Genomic DNA, 24646 nt, shown 5'->3' with positions numbered 1-24646 from the left:
CTATTTACCTTGCTTGTTCTGTGCTTCCTTATTGCTATGTTTGTTTTGAGACAGTCTCATTCTGTCATCCAGGCTAGGGTGCAGTGGTGTGAACCTGGCTCAATGCAACCTCTGTCTCCCAGGTTCAAGTGATTCTTCTGCCTCAGCCTCTAAAGTAGCTGGGATTACAGGTGTGTGCCACCAATGCCCAGCTAATTTTGTATTTTTTGTAGAGATGGGGTTTCACCATATTGGCCACACTGGGCTTGAACTGGCCTCAAGTGATCCACCCATCTCAACCTCCCAAAGTGCTAGGATTACAAGCATGAGCCACCATGTCCAGCCCCTTCTTGTTCTTTGCTTTTTTTTTTTTGAGATGGAGTCTCACTCTGTCGCCCAGGCTGGAATGCAGTGGCGTGATCTCGGCTCACTGCAACCTCCGCCTCCTGGGTTCAAGCAATTCTCTGCCTCAACCTCCCGAGTAGCTGGGATTACAGGAATCCGCCACCACTCCTGGCTAATTTTTGTATTTTTAGCAGAGACGGGGTTTCACCATGTTGGCCAGGCTGGTCTCAAACTCCTGACCTTGTGATTCACCTGCCTCGGCCTCCCAAAGTGCTGGGATTACAGGCGTGAGCCACTGCACCTGGCCCTTCTTGCTCTTTTATGCCTTCTATTAAATTTTTATTTTTTATTTCAGTCCTATCTTGTTTTTAGTTCCAATGAATTAGTCATCATTAGTGTGTTACATACCGTCAAAGCTATTTTATTTTATTTTGACAGAGTATTGCTCTGTCACCCAGGCTGGAGTGCAATGTCACAATCTCCTGGCTCACTGCAACCTCTGCTTCCTGGTTTCAAGTGATTCTTGTGCCTCAGCCTCCCAAGTAACTGAGCCTACAGACGTGCACCACCACGCCTGGCTTTTGTATTTTTAGTGGAGACAGGGTTTCGCCATGTTGGCCAGACTGGTCTCGAACTCCTGGCCTCAAGTGATCTGCCTGCCTCAGCCTCCCAAAGTGCTGGGATCACAGATGGGATTACAGGTGTGACCCATTGTGCCTGGCCTGGAACTTCTATTTTTAATGTCAGTGTTTTTGCAACATTGTACTTAATTGTTGTATTTAGTCCCTGACCTCAGAATGCTTACAGCTGAGTAACTAGATACACTTCTGTGGATAACTAAGAAAGACCACATCTTTTTGAGATGGAGTCTCCCTCTGTCACCCGGCCTGAAGCGCACTGGTAAAATCATAGCTTACTGCAGTCTCACTCCTGAACTCAAGTGATCTTCCTCTTTAGGCCTCCCAAAGCACTGAGATTACAGGCATGAATCACAGAGCCTGGCCTGAGTCTAATTTTCATTCCTTTGCAGTAATCTATTTGGCTGCTTTCGTAAGATCTTTGTCTTTAGTGTTATTCTTTCAGGATTCACTATTTTTTTTCCTTGAAGATTCATACTCAGAAATTATGTGAAATTTTCTGCTATTATCTCTTTGAATGTTGCTACTCTCCATTTTCTCTACCCTACCTTAGAACTCCCATGAGATATATCTTGGACCATCTCACTCTAGTCTCCATGTCTCATCTCTTTTTTCGTATTTTCCGTTTTTAATATTCCTATGCTACATTCTGTGTAATTTCTATTGTTCCTAATTTTCAACTGTGTTGGATATACTGTTTATATAACGAGTTAATTTTACTGATCTATTTCAAAGCAGATCAACTTTGGATGCATATTAGAATCATCTAAATAACTGTAAAACAAACATACTGATACCACGGTCCAATTCCCAAAGATTCTGATTTAATCAGTCTGCCATTGAACTCATGCAGCTATCCTTTAACAAATTCCCCAGTCAGTTCTATTATTTAGCCAGTGTTGAGAATCACCCCATCACCATACCAACTTGGTACAGTATTTCTTACACCTCAGAAAATTCTTCCCATGACTTCCTGTCGTATTCCAGTCACTGCCCCATGTCCCTGAACCCTTCTACAGCAAAATTCCTCAAGAGTTACCTATACTTGTTGTCTCTTTCTTCTGGCTTAAAACCACTTCAGTTCAGGTTTTATTCCCTCAATTTAAAGAGATTATTTTTTCCAGGTCACTAATTACCTTCATGTTGCCAAGTCCAATAATTATGTATTTATCAATCCTTATCTTATTTGAACTTTCAGCAGCATTTTATCAATTCAATCTTCCTTCCTTCTTGAACTGCTTTCTTCACTTGGCTTTCGGGACTTCACATCTCTGGGTATTATTCTACACTCATGATCCTTTATTCTTAGTCTTCTTCATTAGTTTTTATTCATCTTTCTATCTTCTAACTGTAAAAATGGAGTGTTCCTATGGCTTTAAATAGCATTTATATACTAATTCTCAAATTGATATTCCTAGCTGTCATTCTCCCCCAAAACTCTCTTTATATAGTCAATTACCTAACTAACATCTCCATTTGGATGTTGTCTTAGTCCATTTTGTGTGGTGGCTAATGTTTGTAATCTGAGTACTTTGGAAGGCTGAGGCAGGGGGATCATGACGTCAGGAGTTCAAGACCAGCCTGGCAAGATGGTGAAACCCTGTCCCTACTAAAAATACAAAAAAACTAGCCGGGTGTGGTGGTGGGTGCCTGTAATCCCAGCTACTCAGAAGGCTGAGGCACAGAATTGCTTGAACCCGGGAGGCAGAGGTTGCAGTGAACCAAGATTGCGCCACTGCACTCTCGCCTGGGCAACAGCAAGACTCATCTCAAAACAAAACAAAAAACAAACAAAAAACCCCCCACAGACTGGGTAATTTACATAGGGGTGTGTGGGTGTGTGTGTTCTGTTTTGTTTAGAGATGGAGTCTCTTCATGTTGCCAAATTCCTTGAGCTCAAATGATCCTCCTACCTTAGCAACCCAGGTAGCTGGGGCTATGGGTGTATGTCACTGTACCCAGCTTTCGGTATTTTATAAAGACCAGAAGTTTATTGGCTATTTATTGGCATACAGTTCCAGAAGTTGGGAAGCCTAACATCAAGGTGCTGGCATGTGGTGAAGACCTTCTTGCTGTCTAATAACACAGCAGATGGGCAAAGAGAAGGTGCCCTTCTATAACATTAATCCCACCCATGAGGGTAAAGCCCTAACAACTTAATCACCTCTTAAAGGTCTCACTTCTTAATATTATTACAATGTCAATTAAATTTCAACATGAATTTTGGAGGGACAAACATTCAAAAGATAGCAGATATCTAACAAGCATTTTATAATCTTATGTCCAAAACTGTTTCTTCCCCTATTGTTACACATCTTAGCAAATGACACCACCATTCAAACTAAACACTTGGAGTCATTCTTAGTTCCTCTTTCTCATACCCACATGCATTCTATCTGTAAACGCTATCAGCATCACCTTCCAAATGTATTTTAAATTTGATTTTTTTTTTCCTTTGTTTGAGACATCACCCAGGCTGCAGTGCAGTGGCACGATCTTGGCTCACTGCAACCTCCACCTTCCGGTTTCAAGCGATTCTCCTGCCTCAGCCTCCCAAGTAGCTGGGATTACAGGCGTGCACCACCATGCCCAGTCAATTTTTGCACTTTTAGTAGAGATGGGTTTTACCAGTAATTCTTTTTAACTCTGTTTCTACTGTTATTCTGCTTTCAGTCTATATCCGATAGAGAAATCACAGTGATCTTTCTAAAATTTAAGATTATAATACTCCTTCGCTCAAAATGCTTAAATGGCATCTGTCGCAGTTTAAAAACACTGTCCCCCTAAAATTCTTCAAAACTCCTCAAATCAGGCCCAGGCACGGGGGCTCATGCCTGTAATCCCAGCACTTTGGGAGGCTGACGTGGGTGGATCACCTGAGGTCAGGAGTTCAAGATCAGCCTGGCCAACATAATGAAACCCTATCTCTACTAAAAATATAAAAATTAGGCAGCATGGTGGTGGCCGCCTGTGATCCCAACTACTCAGGAGGCTGAGGCAGGAGAATAGCTTGAACCCGGGAGGCAGAGGCTGCAGTGAGTTGAGATCGCACCACTGCACTCCAGCCTGGACAACAGAGCAAGACTCCATTTCAAAAACAAAAAAAGCCTGACTCCTCACATCAAGAGGCAGAGTCTATGTCTTCTTCTCTTGAATCTGGCTGGGAGTTGGGGGATGGGGTCTGTTTCAACCAGTTGCTGTGCGATTTCTGCTACTGAGCTGTAAAAAACAATGCAGCTTCTCTCTTATTTACTGAAATACTCAAATCTGGAGCCCTGAGCTACTAAGAAGTTTCACTACCCCCAGGTTGCCACACTGTGAAAAAAGCCAAGCCTTAGGGAGAGACCACAATAGACACCGAGTTGGCACTCCTCTGCTTTTTGAGTCATTTCAGCCCAGGCACCAGACATGTTACTCTCCTTCACAGTAATTATTATCATCTGACATATTCTATTTGTTCATCTATTTCCCATTCAATAAAATGTAAGCACTCCTTAGGACAGGTTTCTATTTTATTCAGTGCCTGGCCCACAATATTTACTAGATAAAATATGTGCTGATAAAAGACTATATTCTTGATTACAGGCTCATGCCTGTAATCTCAGCACTTTGGCTATGCTGAGGCAGGTGGATGGCTTCAGTCCAGAAGTTCAAGACCAACCTGAGAGACATGGCAAAACCTCATCTCTACAAAAAAAAAAAAAAAAAAAAAAAAATTAGGTGGACATGGTGGCGCAGCCCTGTAGTCCTGGCTACTCCAGAGGCTGCACCCAGGAGGTGGAGAGGGCAGAGAGCTAAGATCATGCCACTGCACTCCACCTGGGCAACAGAGCAAGACTCTGTCTCAAAGACAAAACAAAATATTTACAAAATATTCTTTAGCATTTCTAGATTTTCTATTTGATTCTTTTTCAAATGTCTCCTCCAAAGTATTTTTTTTTTTTCCAAAATGTTTATATTTAATCCTTTTTTTTTTTTTTTTTTGAGATGGAGTCTCATTCTGCCGCCCAGGCTGGAATGTAATGGTGTGATCTCAGCTCACTGCAACCTCCACCTCCCGGGTTCAAGCGATTCCCCTGCCTCAGCCTCCTGAGTAGCTGGGATTACAGACATGTGCCACCTCACCAAGCTAATGTTTTACATTTTTAGCAGAGGTGGGGTTTCACCATGTTGCCTATGTTGGTCTTGAACTCCAGCAATTTAGGCAATTCAGGGTTGCCTAGCAGGTTAATTTCAACATAACAAAAATTAGCCAGGCGTGGTGGCATGTGCCTATAATCCCAGCTACTCAGGAAGCTGCAGCAGGAGAATTGCTTGAACCCGGGAGGCGGAGGTTGCAGTGAACCAGGAACGTGCCACTACACTACAGCCTGGGTGACAGAGCAAGATTCCATCTCAAAAAAACAAAAAAAATTCGTTTTATTGTGATAAGAACACTTAACACAAGATCTACCCTCTTAAATTTTCAAGTGTACAATACATTAATATTGATTAATGTTGACTATAGATACAGTGTTGTATGGCAGATCTCTAGAGCTTTTTCCTCCTGCTTGACATTAATTTTACATACATTGTTTAGCAACTCCCCAATTTCTCCTCCCCCTCAGCCTTTGGCAACCACCATTTAACTGTCAATCTATGAATCTGACTACTTTAGATACCTCACATAAGTAGACTCACACAGTTATTTGTCTTTCTGTGACTGTCTTATTTCCCTTAGCATAATGTCCTCAAGCTTCATCCATGTTGTCACATGTGGGAGTGCTAGTATCTCTTAGGGATCCTGATTTTATTATTTTGGAAATTCAGAAGCATGATTGCTGAACCATCTGGTAGTTCTATATTTAATATGTCAAGGAACCTCCATGTTTTCCATAGTGGCTTCTTGTACCATTTTGCATTCCCACCAACAGTGTGCAAGGGTTTCAATTTCTTCACTCCCTTGTCAATTAAAAAAAAAATAGCCATCTTGACATTGACAGGTGCGAGGTGATATTTCACTGTGGTTTTGATGTGTACTTCTCTGATGATTAGCAATGTTGAGCAATTTTTCATATATACTTGGCCACTTTTATGTCTTCTTTGGAGAATGTCTATTCAGGTCCTTGGTCCACTTTTTGTTGCTAAATCTTACAGTGAATTATATTGAATTCAAAGGTAGTATTCCTATTTGAGAAATAAAAAACTAAAATCAAGTTGTACAAGCAATCATGAGATAAATCAGTAAAGAGTCCTGCTCAAATCATACCAGAGCAGACACCCAGCCCGCATGAAGATGTTTTTGTTCAACACAAATGGTAACAGAGAGTAACACAATGGCCACAGAATGAGAATGTAAGTGCACTCGAATTTTTTGTGAGTTCTGGCTAGGCTCTAACAAGCCTAGCATTCTTTTCTTACCAGGTGAACAGAAATCATCTGCTAATGCCAGAAACTTTAAAGCTCTTAATCCAGTTGGAAATAACTATAATTGAGGACCTTTTTACTAGCTACTTGCTTCCCAATTTAGGGTTGCCTAGCAGGTTAATTTCAACATAACAAAAGGTGTTAACTGGTTGGCCACATCATGCGCTGGTGACAGCGGCAGGTTTAATGAGTTTTGTGCTCAGATCACTGAGCCACCTGGCTGCTCTTGTCCATCTCCGCACCTTGGTCCTAAGCATTCTGAGACTCAGTCAGCTGAGGGTAAAAGGGACCTACCAGCTTTTTGAGGGGCATGTCATTAACAAGCCAGTTGAGGGGCACGTCATTAACAAGATAACCCATCAAGTCATTTAAAGATTCCGAGGAGGCTGTCAGACACTTCCTTAAAGGAGGCAGTATTATGGAACACTGAGTAGATGTCACCTGCCATCACCCCCATGTGCTTGGCCTGACCTTAGATGTTCTGTGGCACTCCGTTAAATGTTGGGCAGAAGGGTATGGCATGTGGTCTGGAGCTGCTAAGTCAGGTTGTGGGCAACAGCAAAAGGATGTGACTCAATGTGCTCAGCACAGTGGGACTCATCAGTATCATCATATCCAATACTCCTTATTCACTCCACCCGTGAGAGGTAGAGCTTATCATGAGCATCCTGAATTTTCTGATTGGCACTATGCACACTCTTTCTGGCAATTTCAATCAAGTGAACAGTAGAATGGAGCTGAGAAATGGTCTCTTGGCTTTTCTGCTTAGCTTCTTTAACCCTGCTGAGAGCCTGCTGGTAGGAAGTGAAGTTTGGTAGACACGGAGTAAAGCTTTGTAGACAGGGATCTCAGTCTAACATAACAACTTGGCTTCTGAACCGTATCATATCCTTCAACTTTTTTTGCTTCTTTTTCTAGTTCTTCCTCAGTGAGAGGGAGGTACTGTCCTACCAAGAGCTCTGATTTGGTGGTGCATTTTCTATGCCACTGCTCACGAGCTGCATCATCTGACTTCCCAAGCCTGTGTTAATGCTGCTACTGACACAGATTTGGTCTTCTCCACAGTGCCAGTCACTACCCCTTTGGTCCTGTCCATTACCCCTGTGATGAATCCTTGGCCCCAGTTACAGTAGTCGTCACAGCACCTTTGGCACTGGCAACAACCTGAGCTGATGGCTGATTCAGAATAAGCAGTCTTTCCTCAATCCTGTCAAGCCCCTTACAGGCATAGATATTGGCAAAACTGCAATCTGCAGCTCTAGCTTCCGGATGATGGGCAGAGCACTGGACATGGCCACCAAGGTGATGGTCTTCACGCCCTTCTTTGCCATCTCACACACAGACTTCAAGTAGGGACACTGGTCCTTTGTACTGACATGGGCTGAGGACATGGGGTCATACATGGAGCTCACCAAGGGCAGGCTGACCACCCAAGTCACCACACTCGGTTGTGGATCAACTGCAAAAGATGCCATTTTTCGGCCGGGCGCGGTGGCTCACGCCTGTAATCCTAGCACTTTGGGAGGCCGAGATGGGCGGATCACAAGGTCAGGAGATCGAGACCATCCTGACTAACACGGTGAAACCCTGTCTCTACTAAAAATACAAAAATTAGCTGGGCACGGTGTGGCGGGTGCCTGTAGTCCCAGCCACACGGGAGGCTGAGGCAGGAGAATGGCGCAAACCCGGGAGGTGGAGCTTGCAGTGAGTGGAGATCGCGCCATCGTACTCCAGCTTGGGAGACAGAGCGAGACTCCGTCTCAAAAAAAAAAAAAAAAAAAAAGATGCCATTTTTCTTCCTGGAGAAATAAATTGATGGACGGCAGCAAAGGGCCTATTTTTAGGCCCCCCTTTTTTTTTTTTTTTTTTTTTTTTTGGCTATTGAGTTGTATGAGTTCTTTACATATGTTGGAGATTAACCCCTTATCAAATACATGGTTCACAAACATTTCCTCGCATTTTGTAGACTGCCTTTCCATTCTGCTGTTTCCTTTGCCATGCAGAAGCTTTTTAGGTTGATGCAGTTCCACTTGCTTTTGTTGCCTGTGTTTTTGATGTCATATCCACGAAATCATTGCCAAGACCAATGTCATAATGCTTTTTCCCTATTTTCTTCTTATGAGTTTTATAGTTTCAGATCTTATGTTTAACTCTTCAATCCATTTTGAGTCGATTTTTGTGTACAGTACAATATAAATTTCATTATTTTGCTGTGGATATCCAGTTTTCCCAGCACCATTTGTTGGAGGGACCATCCTTGCCCTATTGATCCTTTCCTTATTGTGTATTCTTGAGTCCAAACATAAATTTTCAGGAGACATTCCCATCTACCCCCAGCCAGAGCCCAGGCTGAGACACAAAAGTTTCCTTGTTTCCTCAAACAGTAGATGGAATTTTCTGTGGTCTCTTCCTTTCTCTTGAGTATGAACCTTTAAGGCTCCCTGCTTTATATACAGATTTGCATTTCTAACTCTGTTCCATACAGGCCTAAGGCTCATGGACATTAAAACTAAGCCTTTAGGTAACTGAGACTAGGCAAAGCACCCAGAAACACCACAGCATTAAGTCACATGCATACTGCTCATTTTCAGTTCCTCTTTCATCTGCAGTCCCTGAGAATTTTCCTTAATTCTTTCAGGCTTAGCTAGCTATGCATTTTTAAACATTTGTTTAAAAATTTAAAAATAGTTGTTACATTTCATCCAGCATTACTAGGTGTTTTGTAATGGAATAGCATAAGGGTTTTAGGTTATATGGTCTGTTATCCTGGCATTATAAAATATGCTGGTCTGGAAGTTTAACATTTATTTTCATAAGAACTAGTTCAGTTTAAATAAAATAACTCCACAGACGACTAAATGCAAAAGGAAAAACATATCTTAACAATGGAACAATCTTGTTGTTACCTTACCCTAGGGATCAAACTTTTCACTGCAGGCACTGAGACAATTAACATGGAAACAATCTGACAAATCTACAATGTGGAACCTATTTCAAATAAATAAGCGTTGTCTCTTCAGAACAGGTGATATCAAAAAAAAGAGGCGGTGATACAGACTGTCCTAAGTTGAGAGACTTAAAGAGACATAACCAAATATAATGTATAATCTTTGACTGAATCTTGGTTTAAACACAACTACAAAAGATATTATGGGGAACTGGGTAAATTTTCAAATGGACTCAGTATTAAATAATATTAGGGAATTATTATTAATCTTGTTGGTTATAATGGTATTGTGGTTAAACAGGAGATTGTCCGTATTTTTTTTGAGATGTAACTGTACCATTAGTTTTCTTTTTTCTTTTCTTTCTTTTTTTTTTTTTTCCAAGACAGAGTCTTGCTCTGTTGCCCAGACTGAAGTGCACTGGCAAGATCTTGGCTCACTGTAACTTCTGCCTGCTGGGTTCAAGTGATTCTCCTACCTCAGCCTCCCAAGTAGCCAGGATTACAGACATGTGTCCCCACACCCGGCTAATTTTTGTATTCTTAGTAGAGACATGATTTTCCTGTGTTGGTCAGGTAGGTCTCAAACTCCTGACCTCTAGTGATCCACCCACCTTCCACCTCCCAAAGTGCTGGGATTACAGGTGCGAGCCCAGTCTACTATTAATTTTCTATGGCTGCTATAATAAATTACCACAAATTTAGTGGCTTAAACACAATACAAACGTTATTACCTTTCACTCAGAAAGTCATTAAGTCTAAAACGGGTCTCATTATGCTAAATTCAAGGCATGGGTATGGCTCCTACTTATTTATTTATTTATTTTTTAGATAGAGTCTGGCTCTGCCACCTGGGCTGGAGTGCAGTGGCACGATCTTGGCTCACTGCAACCTCTGCCTTCTGCAGCTCAAGCGATTCTCCCACCTCAGCCTCTGGGGACTAGAAGTAGCTGGGATTACAGGTGTGCATCACCACGCCCAGCTAATTTTTGTAATTTTTGTGTTTTTTGTAGAGATGGGATTTTGCCATGTTGTCCAGGTTGGTCTCGAACTCCTGGCCTCAAGTGATCCACCTGCCTTGGCCTCCCAAAGTGCTGGGATTACAGGCATGAGTCACCGTGCCTAGTCAGCTCCTACATTTCTTCTGGAGTTTCTAGAGGAAAATCCATTGTCTTGCTGTTACCTGCTAGAGACAATCTACTTTGCTGGGTTCATGGCCACTTCCTTCATCTTCAAATCTCAGGCCTACTCCTCTGACTGCCATCTCGCTGACACTCTTCTGCTCCCCTTTTCCATTTTAGGACCCTTATGATTATATTGGGCCCACCTGGATAATCTAGACTAATTTCCATATTTTAAGGTCAACTGATTAGTAACCTTAATTCCATCTACTATCTTTTTTTTTTTTTTTTTTTTTTTGAGACAGAGTCTCACACAGTCGCCCAAGCTGGAGTGCAGTGGCGCAATCTCGGCTCACTGCAAGCTCCACCTCCTGAGTTCACGCCATTCTCCTGCCTCAGCCTCCCAAGTAGGTGGGACTACAGGTGCCCACCGCCACGTCCGGCTAATTTTTTGCATTTTTTTAGTAGAGACGGGGTTTCACTGTGTTAGCCAGGATGGTCTCAATCTCCTGACCTCGTGATCCACCCGCCTCGGCCTCCCAAAGTGCTGGGATTACAGGCATGAGCCATGGTGCCCGGCCTCCATCTACTATCTTAATTCTCTGTTGCCATGAAACGGAACATATTCACAGGTTATGGGGGCTGGGGTGTAGACATCTTGGGAGAAGGGGCATTATTTTGCCTACCACAGCAATCTTAAGTATTTAGAGGTAAAAGTCTAAAACTTACTTAGAAGTGGTTTAGAAAAAATGTTTATGCTATATATCAATAGCATACTGATATGTGCCAAGCAAATACGGCAAAATATTCACTGCTGACAAGATGGTAGTTACATAGCTGTTGCTTGTACTACCCTATTTTTCTGTATGCTTAAATATTCTCAATTTTTTTATATTTAAAAACTAAAACATTTAGAACTTTAAGATTAAAAAACTTAAAACAAATAAGCTGAACACAATGGATTCCTTTTTCTAAAAATGTCTACTGAGCATGGTGGTGCACACCTGTAATCCCAGCACTTTGGGAAGCAGAGGTGGAAGGATCACTTGAGGTCAAGAGTTCAAGATTGGCCTGGGCAACATAGAGAGATCCCACCTCTAATAAATAAACCAGCTAACCAAAAAGAGAGAGAGAGAGAGAGAGAGACAGAGTTTGTGTGTAATTGTGACTTGCCTTTGATATAGTGTCCCTTCATAGAAAACGGATGCCCTTTTCTACTATAGGCACTAATAAAATTAGTGGCGCCTGATAAACTTTTCACATTGATAAAATATGTAAAAGTTAGTCACTATATTCACTATAGTCCCCTTATCAAGTCAGAAAGTGGGAGATAAAAAAGGAGAGAGAGATGTCTCTGGAATGGTCCCGGAACATGAGTCCTTAAGATATTTATAATCAGTAAGTGCTGAAATCATCACCCATTCTTTTTTTTTCTTTTTTTTTGAGACGGAGTCTTGCTCTGTCGCCCAGGCTGGGGTGCAGTGGCTGGATCTCAGCTCACTGCAAGCTCTGCCTCCTGGGTTTACGCTATTCTCCTGCCTCAGCCTCCCGAGTAGCTGGGACTACAGGCGCCTGCCACCTCGCCCGGCTAGATTTTTTTTGTATTTTTTAGTAGAGACGGGGTTTCACCATGTTAGCTAGGATGGTCTCGATCTCCTGACCTCGTGATCCACCCATCTCGGCCTCCCAAAGTGCTGGGATTACAGGCTTGAGCCACCGCGCCCGGCCTCATCACCCATTCTTACATGTGAAGAAGAGCTCCTTTGTAGTTTGCCTTCTGCCACAGGAGACATCAATTAGCCAGAGGTCCAAGACCTGTTCACCCCTATGTAATGTTTTTTAAAACTCTGAATTAGATAATCCAACAATACACAAAGAAGACTGGAAGCAATAAGAACTTCCATCTCATTGAAGAAGTCAAGTGAAGACTCTTTTGAAATCATTCAGTTTTGAAGCACCTACCTAGTATTGTAAGAAATACAAGTAATTTGACAGTGAATACAAGGATAATATAGTAACTGGAGAAATCTGGAGAAGCAATTGCTCTCAAATAGAGAAGAGGCCCAGTAACAAGAATGTTAAAACATGGCTGACTTCAAGAATAGGATCAAGGTCTCAAACTAAATAGTTCTGATTCCTTCCTCCTTCCTAGAAGGTTGTTCTTTCTTCTGTCTGGTGAGTTACGGGAAAGTGACGGAATATCCTTCCTTCCAATCTACCTTACTTCTCTTCTTATAGTCCATATTTATAATAAAGACGTCATCATTCCCTTTATTGAGTTAAAAACTCAGAAATCAGGCTGGGGGCATGATGGCTCACACCTGTAATCCCAGCACCTTGGGAGGCCAAGATGGGTAAGAGTTCAAGACCAGCCTGGGCAATATGGCAAAACCCCATGTCCACAAAAAACACAAGAGTTCAAGACTAGCCTGGGCAACATGGCAAAACCCCATCTCTACAAAAAATACAAAATTATCACAGGATAGTGGCGTGCACCTGTGGTCCCAGCGACCTAGAAGGCTGAGGTGGGAGGATCACTTGAGCTCAGGAGGTCAAGGCTGCAGTGAGCCGAGATCATGCCACTGAATTCCAGCCTGGGGAACAGAGCGAGACCATGTCTCAAAACCAAACAAAGCCCCAGCTACTCGGGAGGCTGAGGCGTGAGCATCATTTGGGTCTATGTAAAGGCCGAAGTGAGCATGATTGTATCACTGCACTCTAGCCTAGGTGACAAGGCAAGACCCTATCTCCAAAAAAGAAAAAAGAGAGAAACAACTAAATTGTGTATGTATGTGGGTATATATGTGTTATGTATTTGTAAGTATCATTAAAAAAATTAGACATTAAAATGGGTCGGAGTGGTGTTAGGGTAGGGGAAGAGACTACTCTTAAAAGTATGGTCAGTAAAGTCCTGTCAGAAAAAAATAACATTTGAGCAAGTCCTGAATAATTGGGCAGTTCTGAATTAAAGGCAAATATCTGGAGAGAGGAGGTAACAAGTAGTGGTCGCAGCAAGGATGTTGCTTGAGACAGGATAGCACTTAGCCTGTGCAATCAACAGTAAAAAGGTACAGATGAAGTGCTAAATCCAAGACGGAGGGTGGTACTTTAAGACTATACAGGGTGCAGTGGCTCGCAGCACTTTGGGAGGCCAAGGTATGTAGGACTGATTGAGCTCAGGAGTCCAAGACCAGCCTGGGCAACATAGCAAGATTCCATCTCTACTAAAAATACAAATAGAAATCAGGCAAGTGTGGTGGAGTGTGCCTGTAGTTCCAGCTACTCAGGAGGCTGGGGTGGGAGGATTGCTTGAGCTTGGGGGATCTAGTCTGTAGTGAGCCATGATTTCACCACTGCACTTCAGCCTGGGGGGCAGCAAGACTTTGTCTCAAAAAAAAAAAAAAAAAAAAAAAAAAAAAAAAGACCATGCAAGGCTGGGCAAGGTGGCTCACGCCTATAACCCCGGCACTTTGGGAGACTGAGGTGGATGGATCACCTGAGGTCAGGAGTTCGAGACCAGCCTGGCCAACATGGTGACACCCTGTCTCTACTAAAAATACAAAAATTAGCCAGGTGTAGTGGCACAGGCCTGTAATCCCAGCTGCTTGGGAGGCTGAGACAGGAGAATCACTTGAACCCAGGAGGTGGAGGCTGCAGTGGGCTGAGACTGCACCATTCCACTCCAGCCTGGGCAACAGCAAGACTCTGTCTCAAAAACACAAACAAAAAAAACCAACCATACAAAGACATTACTTTTATGAATAGACTAATAATATATCCTAGTCTGTATAGGACATGTCCCAGTTTATCCTCTCATGATGATAACAATGTTCCTTTCACCTTTAATAGTGTCCTAGTTTGGAGAGTAAATTAGATGGTCATCCCTACGAAAACTTCTCCATTCCTCCAGGCAATTTTTCCTTTCTTTGTGCTGTCAAGGAATTTTATTTTCTTTTCTGTTTTTTTTTGTTTTGTTTTGTTTTTTTGTTTTTTTTTTTATGAGACAGAGTCTTGCTCTGTTGCCCAGACTGGAGTGCAGGGGCGGGATCTCAGCTCACTGGAACCTCTGCCCCAGGTTCAAGCCATTCTCCTGCCTCAGCCTCCCAAGTAGCTGGGATTACAGGTGTGCCCACCATGTCCAGCTAATTTTTGTGTTGTTAGTAGAGACAGAGTTCCACCATGTTGGCCAGACTGGTCTTGAACTCCTGACCTTAAGTAATCCACCTGCCTCGGCCTCCCAAAGTGCTGGGATTACAGGTGTCAGCCACCACGCCTGGCCTGTCAAGGAATTTTGGGAACGTCATTTTCTGTGTCTTATTACTGAATTACTTGTCTATTTCCCACAGAAAACTGCGAGCACCCAGAAGTCAGGAATGGTATGTAGTTAAACTATTTTCTTTCCTTTTTCTTCCAAGAGACACACTCTGTCACCTAGGCTGGAGTGCAGTGGTGCAATCAAAACTTCCTGTAACCTTGAACTCCTAGGCTTAGGCAATCCTCCCAACTTAGCTTCCCGAGGAGCTAGGACTACAGGTGTGTGCCACCTCAACCAGCTAATTTTAAAATTTTTTGCAGAGATTGGGTCTTGCTATGTTGCCCAGGCTGGTCTCAAACTTCTAGCCTCAGGCGATCCTCCCACCTTGGCTTCCCAAAACATTAAGATTCCAGGCATGACTCACTGCCTCTGGTAGTTAAAATTCATTTTCTTACCTACTTAAAAAAATTTTTTTTAAGAGACAGGGTCTCTTTCTGTCACTCAGGCTGGAGTGCAGTGGCACAATCATAGTTCACTGCCATCTCCAACTCCTAGACTCAAGTGATCTTCTGGCCTCAGCCTCCCAAGTAGCTGGTACTACAGGTGCATTTCACCACACATGGCTAATTTTTGGTAGAGAGGGGTCTTACTATGTTGCTCAGGCTGCTCTTGAACTCCTAACCTCAAGTGATCCTCCCATCGTGGCCTCCCAAAGTGCTGAGATTACAGTCATAAACCACAGGGCCCAGCCCATTTTCTTAACTTTTTCACCTAACCTGTATATAACAGGCACTCAAAACATTTCTTGTTGAATGAACTCCTGGCTTTAAAGGTCTCTCTGTCTCCTGCAAACATACTCTAAAAAGAGGAGCTAGGCAGAGGAGAGAAAATGTGTAGAGTTGCTTCAGGCAGCAAGCTTAAAGCTGAGAGTAAGTTGGAAGAAAGGGTAACCTAAGATTAACAGAAAAGGATCCATATACAAGGAGTCTCAGAGCTTTAACCGAAAAGGACACCTGCCTCCAAATTGCTTCCAAACCATTAAAAATAGATATATATTAAAACCTTCAGGCCGGGTGCGGCGGCTCAAGCCTGTAATCCCAGCACTTTGGGAGGCCGAGACGGGCGGATCACGAGGTCAGGAGATCAAGACCATCCTGGCTAACACGGTGAAACCCCGTTTCTACTAAAAAATACAAAAATCTAGCCAGGCGAGGTGGCGGACGCCTGTAGTCCCAGCAACTCAGGAGGCTGAGGCAGGAGAATGGCGTAAACCCAGGAGGCGGAGCTTGCAGTGAGCCGAGATCCGGCCACTGCACTCCAGCCTGGGTGACAGAGCGAGACTCCGTCTCAAAAAAAAAAAAAAAACAAACCTTCAAAAAGTTATCAGAAAAGTAAAAATAGGCCTGGGGTGGTGGCTCATGCCTGTAATCCTAGCACTCTAGAAGGCCAATGCAGGAGGATCACTTGAGGCTAGGAGTTCAAGACCAGCCTGGGCAACATAGTGAGCCACTGCGCCTCCCAGCCCGGGCCATCTCTATTTATTTTAAAAATTAGAAATATATACATTAAAAAAAGGAAAAAAAGGTTCTCAGACATTTCAAAGAAACATCATTAAGTTATATATTTAAAAAATACAGCCGGACACAGTGGCTCACGCCTATAATCCCAACACTTTGGAAGGCCCAGGTGGGAGGATCACGAGATTACGAGTTCAAGACCAGCCTGGCCAATATGGTGAAACCCCATCTCTACTAAAAAAAAAAAAAAAATACAAAATAATTAGCTGGGCATGGTGGTGCATGCCTGTAGTCCCAGCTACTTGGAGGCTGAGGCAGAAGAACTGCTTGAACCCGGGAGGCAGAGGATGCAGTGAGCCGAGATCAAGCCACTACACTCCACCCTGGGCAACAGAGCCAGACTCCGTTTAAAAAAAAAAAAATATATGTGCATACATATTACTGAAGTTTAGAGAAGGACTGCACAAGTCTAGGAAAATTTTTAGGAAATAAAAACTTAATTCTGCATACTGCCAACCTTGTGGCTAATATATATCTGAATAATAAGCTCCCTGCCATGTATCTCTATATCCCTAGTTGCAAAAAGTTTCTGCTCAATAAATGTGAAGATTAATATAACTTACATTAGTTTTTCAGTTTACAATGTATTTTACACACATTACAACCTTTTCTTTTTTGAGACTGAATCTCCCTCTGTTACCCAGGCTGGAGTGCAGCGGCACGATCTCAGCTCACTGCAACCTCCACCTCCCAGGTTCAAGCGATTCTCCTGCCTCAGTCTCCTGAGTACCTGGGATTACAGGCGCATGCCATCACACCCAGCTAACTTTTTTATTTTTAGTAAAGACGGCGTTTCACTATGTTGGCCAAGACTGGTCTCAAACTTCTGACCTCAGGTGATCCGCCCGCCTCAACTTCCCAAAGTGCCGGGATTACAGGCATGAGCCAACGCTCCCAGACTTTACATACATTATATCTTATGTGATCCTCATAACATCCCTATAAAGATGGGCAAAGTAGTAAAATTGTTTCAATTTTATAGATGAAAAAATCAGTCTTCTTGCGCTTGCAGAAAAAACTAGCTTCCAGCTTGCCAGTTTCCACACACAATCATTTTCATTTTTTGAAGAGCAATGTTACTCAAAGTGTGGGCCACTGACCACTGCAGTTCCATGAACCACAAGATAAGCATAGAAATTGAGAGTATTTAGCAAAAGCGTTAATTTGCCACGACGTCTGGCCAATCTCTACTTTTCTTTCTTTCTTACTTTCTTTTTTTTTGAAATGGAGTTTTGCTCTTGTTGCCCAGGCAGTGCAATGGTGAAATCTCGGCTCACCGCAACCTCCGCCTTCTGGGTTCAAGTGATACACCTACCTCAGCCTACACCAAGCACGGTGGCTCACGCCTGTGACCCCAACACTGTGGGAGGCTGAGGTGGGTGGATCACCTGAGGTCAGGAGTTCAAGACCAGCCTGGCAAAATGGCAAAACGCTGTCTCTACTAAAAATACAAAAATTAGCTGGGCATGGTGGTGCATGCCTGTAATCCAAGCTACTCGGGAGGCTGAGGCAGGAGAATCACTTGAACCCGGGAGGTGGAGGTTGCAGTCAGCCAAGATTGCACCACTGCACTCCAGCCTGGGTGACAAGAGTGAAACTCCATCTCAAAAGAAAGAAAGAAAAAAAAAAAAAAACAGGAAAGTAAGCAATCTAAGTACATAATTAAATAAAGGAATAGGAGTTAGCTACATTTTTCCAACCTTCTCCAGTACTCATCTATAAAAATTGTGGTTTTTTTTTTTATTTTCCAAGACAGAGTCTCGCTCTGTCTTCAGGCTGGAGTGAAGTTGTGCAATCTTGGCTCAGTGCAACCAACCTCCACCTCCCGGGTTCAAGCAATTGTCCTGCCTCAGCCTCCTGAGTAGCTGGGACTACAGGCACGTGCCACAACGCCTGGGTAACTTTTTTGTATTTTTAGTAGAGACAGGGTTTCACCATGTTGGTCAGGATGGTCTCGACCTCTTGACCTCGTGATCCACCCGCCTTGACCTCCCAAAGTGCTGGGATTACAGGCATGAGCCACCGTGCCCAGCCTGAAAACCCTGTTTTTCTTCATGCAAAGTAGAACGGATGCAGGCTTTCCTTGGGAATAGCTTTCATACTAAAGAAAAACAAAATATTCTTTTTATTGTTTATACCATGGAACTAATAATAATAGGCACTAGGCGAGCAGAGTTTTGAACAGAAATCTTTCACAATGCTCTGAAAAGCATGATCTCCTAGGTACAATTCGTACACACACACATACTTGAGAGAGCCTCCTCTTCCCAGATAAAACATGTTGTAAGTGATACATTCATCACACAAGTCTGAGAACAGTTGGGGGAAAGTGCACTCCAAAAGGAAGGCAAGTAACAAGGTATGTATTGGGGGCTTGGTGAGAGGGGATACAGGAGAAAGATTAACATCTGAATGAATGCTGATTATCAGAACGGTGAGAGCTAAGAACCAAAAAAAACAGTATTTAGGTTAACACGTGTAATTTCAGCACTTTGGGAGGCGGAGTGGGGAGGAGAGCCTGAGCTCAGGAATGCTAGACCAACCTGGGCAATATAGGGAGATACAAAAAATTTAAAAATTAGTTGAGTACAATGGCGCATGCCTATAGTCCCAGCTACTTGGAATGCTGAGACAGGAGGATCAATTAAACTTAGGAGGTCGAGGCTTCAGTGAGCTATGATTGTGGCACTGCACTCTAGCTTGCGTGACAGAGCAAAACCTTGTGAAAGAAAGAAAGAAAAGAAAAAAAAGAAAGAGAAGAAAGAGATGAAAGAGAGGGAGGGAGGGGAAGGAAAGAAAGAGAGCAACAACAAAAACCCGAGTATCTAATTCTCTGAACATTCCTATTAAGTCCATATTATACCCATGCTATGAATGAAAAAACTGAGACTCAGAAATACTAAATACAGCCAGGCACGGTGGCTCACGCCTGTAATCCCAGAACTTTGGGTGGCTGAGGTGGGCGGATCACTTGAGGTCAGGAGCTCAAGACCAGCCAGGCCAACATAGTGAAACCCCATCTCCACTAAAAACACAAAAAATCAGCTGTGCATAGTGGCATGTGCCTGTAGTCCCAGCTACTTGGGAGGCTGAGACAGCAGAATTGCCTGAACCTGGGAGGTGGAGGTTGCAGTAAGCTGAGACCCGCCACTGCACTCCAGCCTGTGTGACAGAGCGAGACTCCATTTAAAAAAAAAATAGTATTATTTAGTATACTACATAATTTCTTATTTAGTAGAAACCTGTCCAAGAAACACAACAAACAGTAAAGTCATGATTAAAATCTATGTCTAATTCTGGCTGGGCACAGTGGCTCACGCCTGTAATCCCAACACTATGGGAGGCCAAGGCAGGTGGATCACCTGAAGTCAGGAGTTCGAGAACAGCCTGGCCAACATAATGAAACCCCATTTCTACTAAAAAATACAAAAATTTGCCAGACGTGGTAGCACGTGCCTGTAGTCCCACCTACTTAGGAGTCTGAGGCAGGAGAATTGCTTGAACCCGGGAGGCGGAGGTTGCAGTGAGCTGAGGTCATGCCACTGTACTCCAGCCTAGGTGACAGAGTGAGACTCCCTCTCAAAAAAATAATTAAAAAAAAAATCTACATCTAATTCTAACGACCAGGACACTCCCCTTCTACTACTAGAAGTATGATAAGTGGGTTTAAATTCTAATACCAACCACATATTACCAATGGTGACGACGTGTAACATTCTGTTACGAAAGTAGAGACTTTTAATCAATTATTGTCTGCCATAAGAATAACATATAAAAACACTAGCACATATATAAACCAAGTATTTACCAGAATATTCTCATAATCAGACTAAAAATGCCACAGGCAATTTGAATTCAGTAGCCTATAAGGGTAACCACATTTTGCACTTTAGAGAAACAAGAGCTGAAAGGTGGTCATGACAGGGAAAGAGCAATGATTTAAACCTTAGAACTGTCTCAGTGGGGTGCAATGGCTCACATTTGTAACCCCAGCATTCAGGGAAGCTGAGGTGGGTAGATCACTTGAGCCCAGGAGTTTGAGGCCGGGCACAGTGGCTCATGCCTGTTATCCCAGCACTTTGGGAGGCTGAGGCAGGCAGATCACCTGAAGTCAGGAGTTCAAGACCAGCAGGCCAACATGGTCAAACTCCGTCTATACAAAAATACAAAAATTAGCCAGGTGTGGTGGCACACAGCTGTAATCCCAGCTACTCGGGAGGCTGAGGCAGAACAACTGCTTGAACTTGGGAGGCAGCAGTTGCAGTGAGCCAAGATGGTTCCACTGCACTCCAGCCTGGCAACAGAGCGAGACTAGGTCTCAAAAAAATTCATAGCTCTGTACACTAGTCATAATAGAGAGGTGAGAATGTTATAAGTATAGCTAATCCAGTAGCAGCCTAGCTATATTCTCTAGTGACAATTCATATATTTTAAAAGAGCAAATAATGATCCAAATAAATTATTTCTCAACTAAGCTTCTGAGATTAGTGGGTCTGTGTCCTCTACTTACAACTGTACAGGTGAGTGAAAGACGATTTGTCTTCTAAACTGTAAACAAAATGCACTTTCAGTTTCTGGCAAAAATCACAGAGCAATGGTCTTGCATCATCTCCAACCTGCCGTAATGCAAACCAGATGGCTGAGCTTGTTCCAAGCTATCTAATGTTTCCTATTATCAATCAACCCCAGTAATTATTCTGCACTTCCCAAGTATGTAACCTCTCCATTTCAGTTTCCTAATGGAATTTATACACACACAAACCAAACTGCAAAACAAATTCATCAAAAAAAAAAAAAAAGGGTAAAAGGTCCTAAGGAAAAGCAGAATGGGTACAGAAAAGGTTTCATTTTTGATGCTACAAAGAAGTGAAACTATTTCCAATGTACCTTTTGTTTTGTTTTGTTTTGTTTTGAGATGGAGTCTTTCTCTATCGCCAGACTGGAGTGCAATGGCACTATCTCACCCACTGCAATCTCTGCCTCCTAGGTTCAATAGATTCTCCTGCCTCAGCCTCCTGAGTAGCTGGAGATTATAGATGCACACCACCACACCAGCTAATTTTTGTATTTTTAGTAGAAACAGGGTTTCACCATGTTGGCCAGGATGGTCTTGATCTCCTGACCTAGTTATCTGCCTGCCTCAGTCTCCCAAAGTGCCGGGATTACAGACGTGAGCCACCGCGCCCGGCCTGCAATATACCATTTTATAGGATTATCTTAGAGGTTGGAATTAACTGTCAGAATGGAAAAGGGTATGAACAAGGGCTTGAGAAGAGCACACATCGGCGTGGTATGGGAACACAACTAACTATTTCTAAGAGGAGACTTAGACAACATAGAACCAAAAGAAACTACACTGATCTCCTTACATGATAGAAACGAACAGGACATATCACACCTCAAAGTGCTTATTATACTACAATATATCTGGCAAGGTTAGCAACCAGGAGGTTAGAAATAAATTTGGCAAATCAGGGAAAATAATTTGACATGACTATGGAAGACACCTGCTTGAGAGGCTGAGGCAAGAGGATTGTCTGGACTCAGGACAATGGGTGAGTCACATACAGTGAGCTATGACTGTACCGCTGTACTCCAGCCTGGGTGACAGGGTCTTGCAAGACCCTGTCTCTAAATAAATAAATAAATAAATAAATAAATAAATAAATAAAATCAAGGACCCCAAAGAGAGCAGTAACTAAAAGAGTCACCATATTAGAGGCCAGGTGCAGTGGCTCAGGTAAGCCTGTAATCCCAGCACTTTGGGAGGCAGAGGCGGGTGGATCACCTGAAGTCAGGAGTTCAAGACCAGCGTGGCCAACATGATGAAACCCTGTCTCTACTAAAAATATAAATACTAGCCAGGCATGGTGGTGAGCACCTGTAATCCCAGCTACTCAGGAGGCTGAGGCAGGAGAACTGCTTGAATCCAGGAGACGGAGATTGCAGTGAGCCGACTTGGTGTCAACGCATGCCATCTTTGGCGACAAAGTGAGACTCTGTCTCAAAAATGAGTCGCCATATTAGAAAAAGAATTAAAATAAAATTTTAGGCCAGGCACAGTGGCTCATGTCTATAATCCCAGTACTCTGGGAGGCCGAGGTGGGCAGATCACCTGAGGTCAAGAGTTTGAGACCAGCATGGCCAACATGGTGAAACCCCGTCTCTACTCAAAAGCACAAAAATCAGCCAGGCGTGGTGCTGCACACCTGTAGTCCCAGCTACTCGGGCGGCTGAGGCAGAAGACCTGCTCGAACCTGGGAGGGTGGAGATTGCACTGAGCTGAGATCGTGCCACTGCACTCTAGACTGGATGGACAGAGCCAGACTCCATCTCAAAAAAATAAATAAAATAAAATAAAAATTTTAAAAACATTAATTCATTTAAAAATAACAAACCCATTCCATGTTAACATAACTTCTTATTTATGAAAAATATTTTCCAAAATAACAGAACAATTTAGTGAGAAAAGTGGCATTGTTTTATATCTTTACAAATCTCTTTAATGGCTAGCTCAATAGTAGACAGCTGGATTCTCACAGTTGCCTCTGCATTCAATGTGCAGTGATGTTGTTCTAGTTACAAGTATGGGGGACAGGGGTGGAGGGGATGTGGTCTCACACAGATACACAAGAAGGCAGGAGTTCTTTTTTAAAAAATTTAAAGTATTTAATAAACTTATGTTTTAAAACTTTGTAAATTTTGAAATAATTTTAGACTTACAGAAGCCCCAAATATTCTTCACCTTACTCCCCTAAATGTTAACATGTAAACACAGTACAATTATTGAAACCGGGAAACAACAGTGTTTATTAACTACTCTATAGATCTTATTCACGTCACCAGTTTTCCTACTAATATATATACTATATACTTTTTTTTTTTTTTTTTTTGATTGTTGCTCTGTCACCCAGGGTGGAGTGCAATGGCACCATCTTGGCTCACTGCAACATCCGCCTCCTGGGTTCAAGCCATTCTCCTGCTTCAGCCTCCTGAGTAGCTCGGACTACAAGTACGCACCACCATACCTGGCTAGTTTCATATTTTTAGTAGAGATGGGGTTGCACCACACTGGCCAGGTTAGTCTCGAACTCCTGACCTCAGATGATCCACCTACCTCAGTCTCCCAATGTGCTAGGATTAGAGGTGTAAGCAACCATGCCCAGCCCCTCCTAATATTCTTTTCAGATCCAGGACACAATCTACAACCCCACATTTAGTTGTCATGTGTCCTTCCTTGGTCTCCTCCCAATCTGTGAGTTTCTTAGTCTGTCTTCACCTTGATACTTTTGAAGAATAGTGACCAGTTCTTTTGAAAAGTGCACCTCAATTTGGGTCTGTCTGATGTTTTCTCATAATCAGACTGAGGTTATGTGTTTTTGGTGAGAGCATCACAGAAGTAATGTGCCCTTTTCAGTGTATCGTATCAGGAAGTACATGATGTCAGTATGTTGTATTACTGGTAATGTTAACTCAATTGCTTGATTAAGGTGGTATCTGATAGATTTCTCCACTGATAATGATGGAGAGATACTTAGACGCCACTATGTAAATATCCTATCTCCAATCAAAATTCCACATATTAATTTTAGCATACAAAGACAATTCTTTTTTTTTTTGTTTTTTTTTTTTTTGAGATGGAATCTCACTCTGCCGCCCAGGCTGGAGTGCAGTGGCCGGATCTCAGCTCACTGCAAGCTCCGCCTCCTGGGTTTATGCCATTCTCCTGCCTCAGCCTCCCGAGTAGCTGGGACTACAGGCGCCCGCCACCTCGCCCAGCTAATTTTTTGTATTTCTTAGTAGTGACGGGATTTCACCGTGTTAGCCAGGATGGTCTCGATCTCCTGACCTCGTGATCTGCCCGTCTCGGCCTCCCAAAGTGCTGGGATTACAGGCGTGAGCCACCGCACCCGGCCACAAAGACAATTCTTGCTGGGCACAGTGGCTCACGCCTGTAATCCCAGCACTTTGGGAGGCCAAGGTAGGCAGAACACCTGAGGTAAGAGTTCAAGACCAGCCTGACCAACATGGTGAAACTCCATCTACAAAAATAGAAAAGTTAACCAGGCATGATGGTAGGTGCCTGTAGCCCCAGCTACTCGAGAGGCTGAGCTGGAAGAATCACTTGAACCTGGGAAGAGAAGATTGCAGTGAGCCGAGATAGTGCCACTGCACTCCAGCCTGGGTAACAGAGCGAGACTCCGTCTCCAAAAAAAAAGAAAAAAAAAAGACAATTCTTGCCTGCAACAACTACTGTAGTATCTGCCTAATGTTTCCATCATTCCTTTCCTAATTATCAACTTGAGTTTCACTGCAGAAAACAATTGTTTTCGTTCTCATATTTATTTATAGCAGCATAAACTTATGCATATTTATTTTAC

The 24646-nt window shown here is 43.0% G+C and overlaps 1 protein-coding gene and 1 pseudogene across 2 annotated transcripts in view; both read right to left on the bottom strand.

Moving 5' to 3' along the window:
- Window positions 1-24646, bottom strand: part of GATAD2B (GATA zinc finger domain containing 2B) — a 119580-nt gene that overhangs the window by 42309 nt on the left and 52625 nt on the right. The gene's annotated exons all lie outside the window — the stretch shown is intronic.
- On the bottom strand, window positions 4696-10754 carry LOC103223943 (perilipin-2 pseudogene; annotated as a pseudogene).

Source organism: Chlorocebus sabaeus, chromosome 20 (genome assembly GCF_047675955.1).
Source record: "Chlorocebus sabaeus isolate Y175 chromosome 20, mChlSab1.0.hap1, whole genome shotgun sequence".
Classification (NCBI taxonomy): domain Eukaryota; kingdom Metazoa; phylum Chordata; class Mammalia; order Primates; family Cercopithecidae; genus Chlorocebus; species Chlorocebus sabaeus.
Note: the sequence above shows the minus strand (reverse complement) of the source record. Positions and strands in the feature narration are given on the sequence as shown.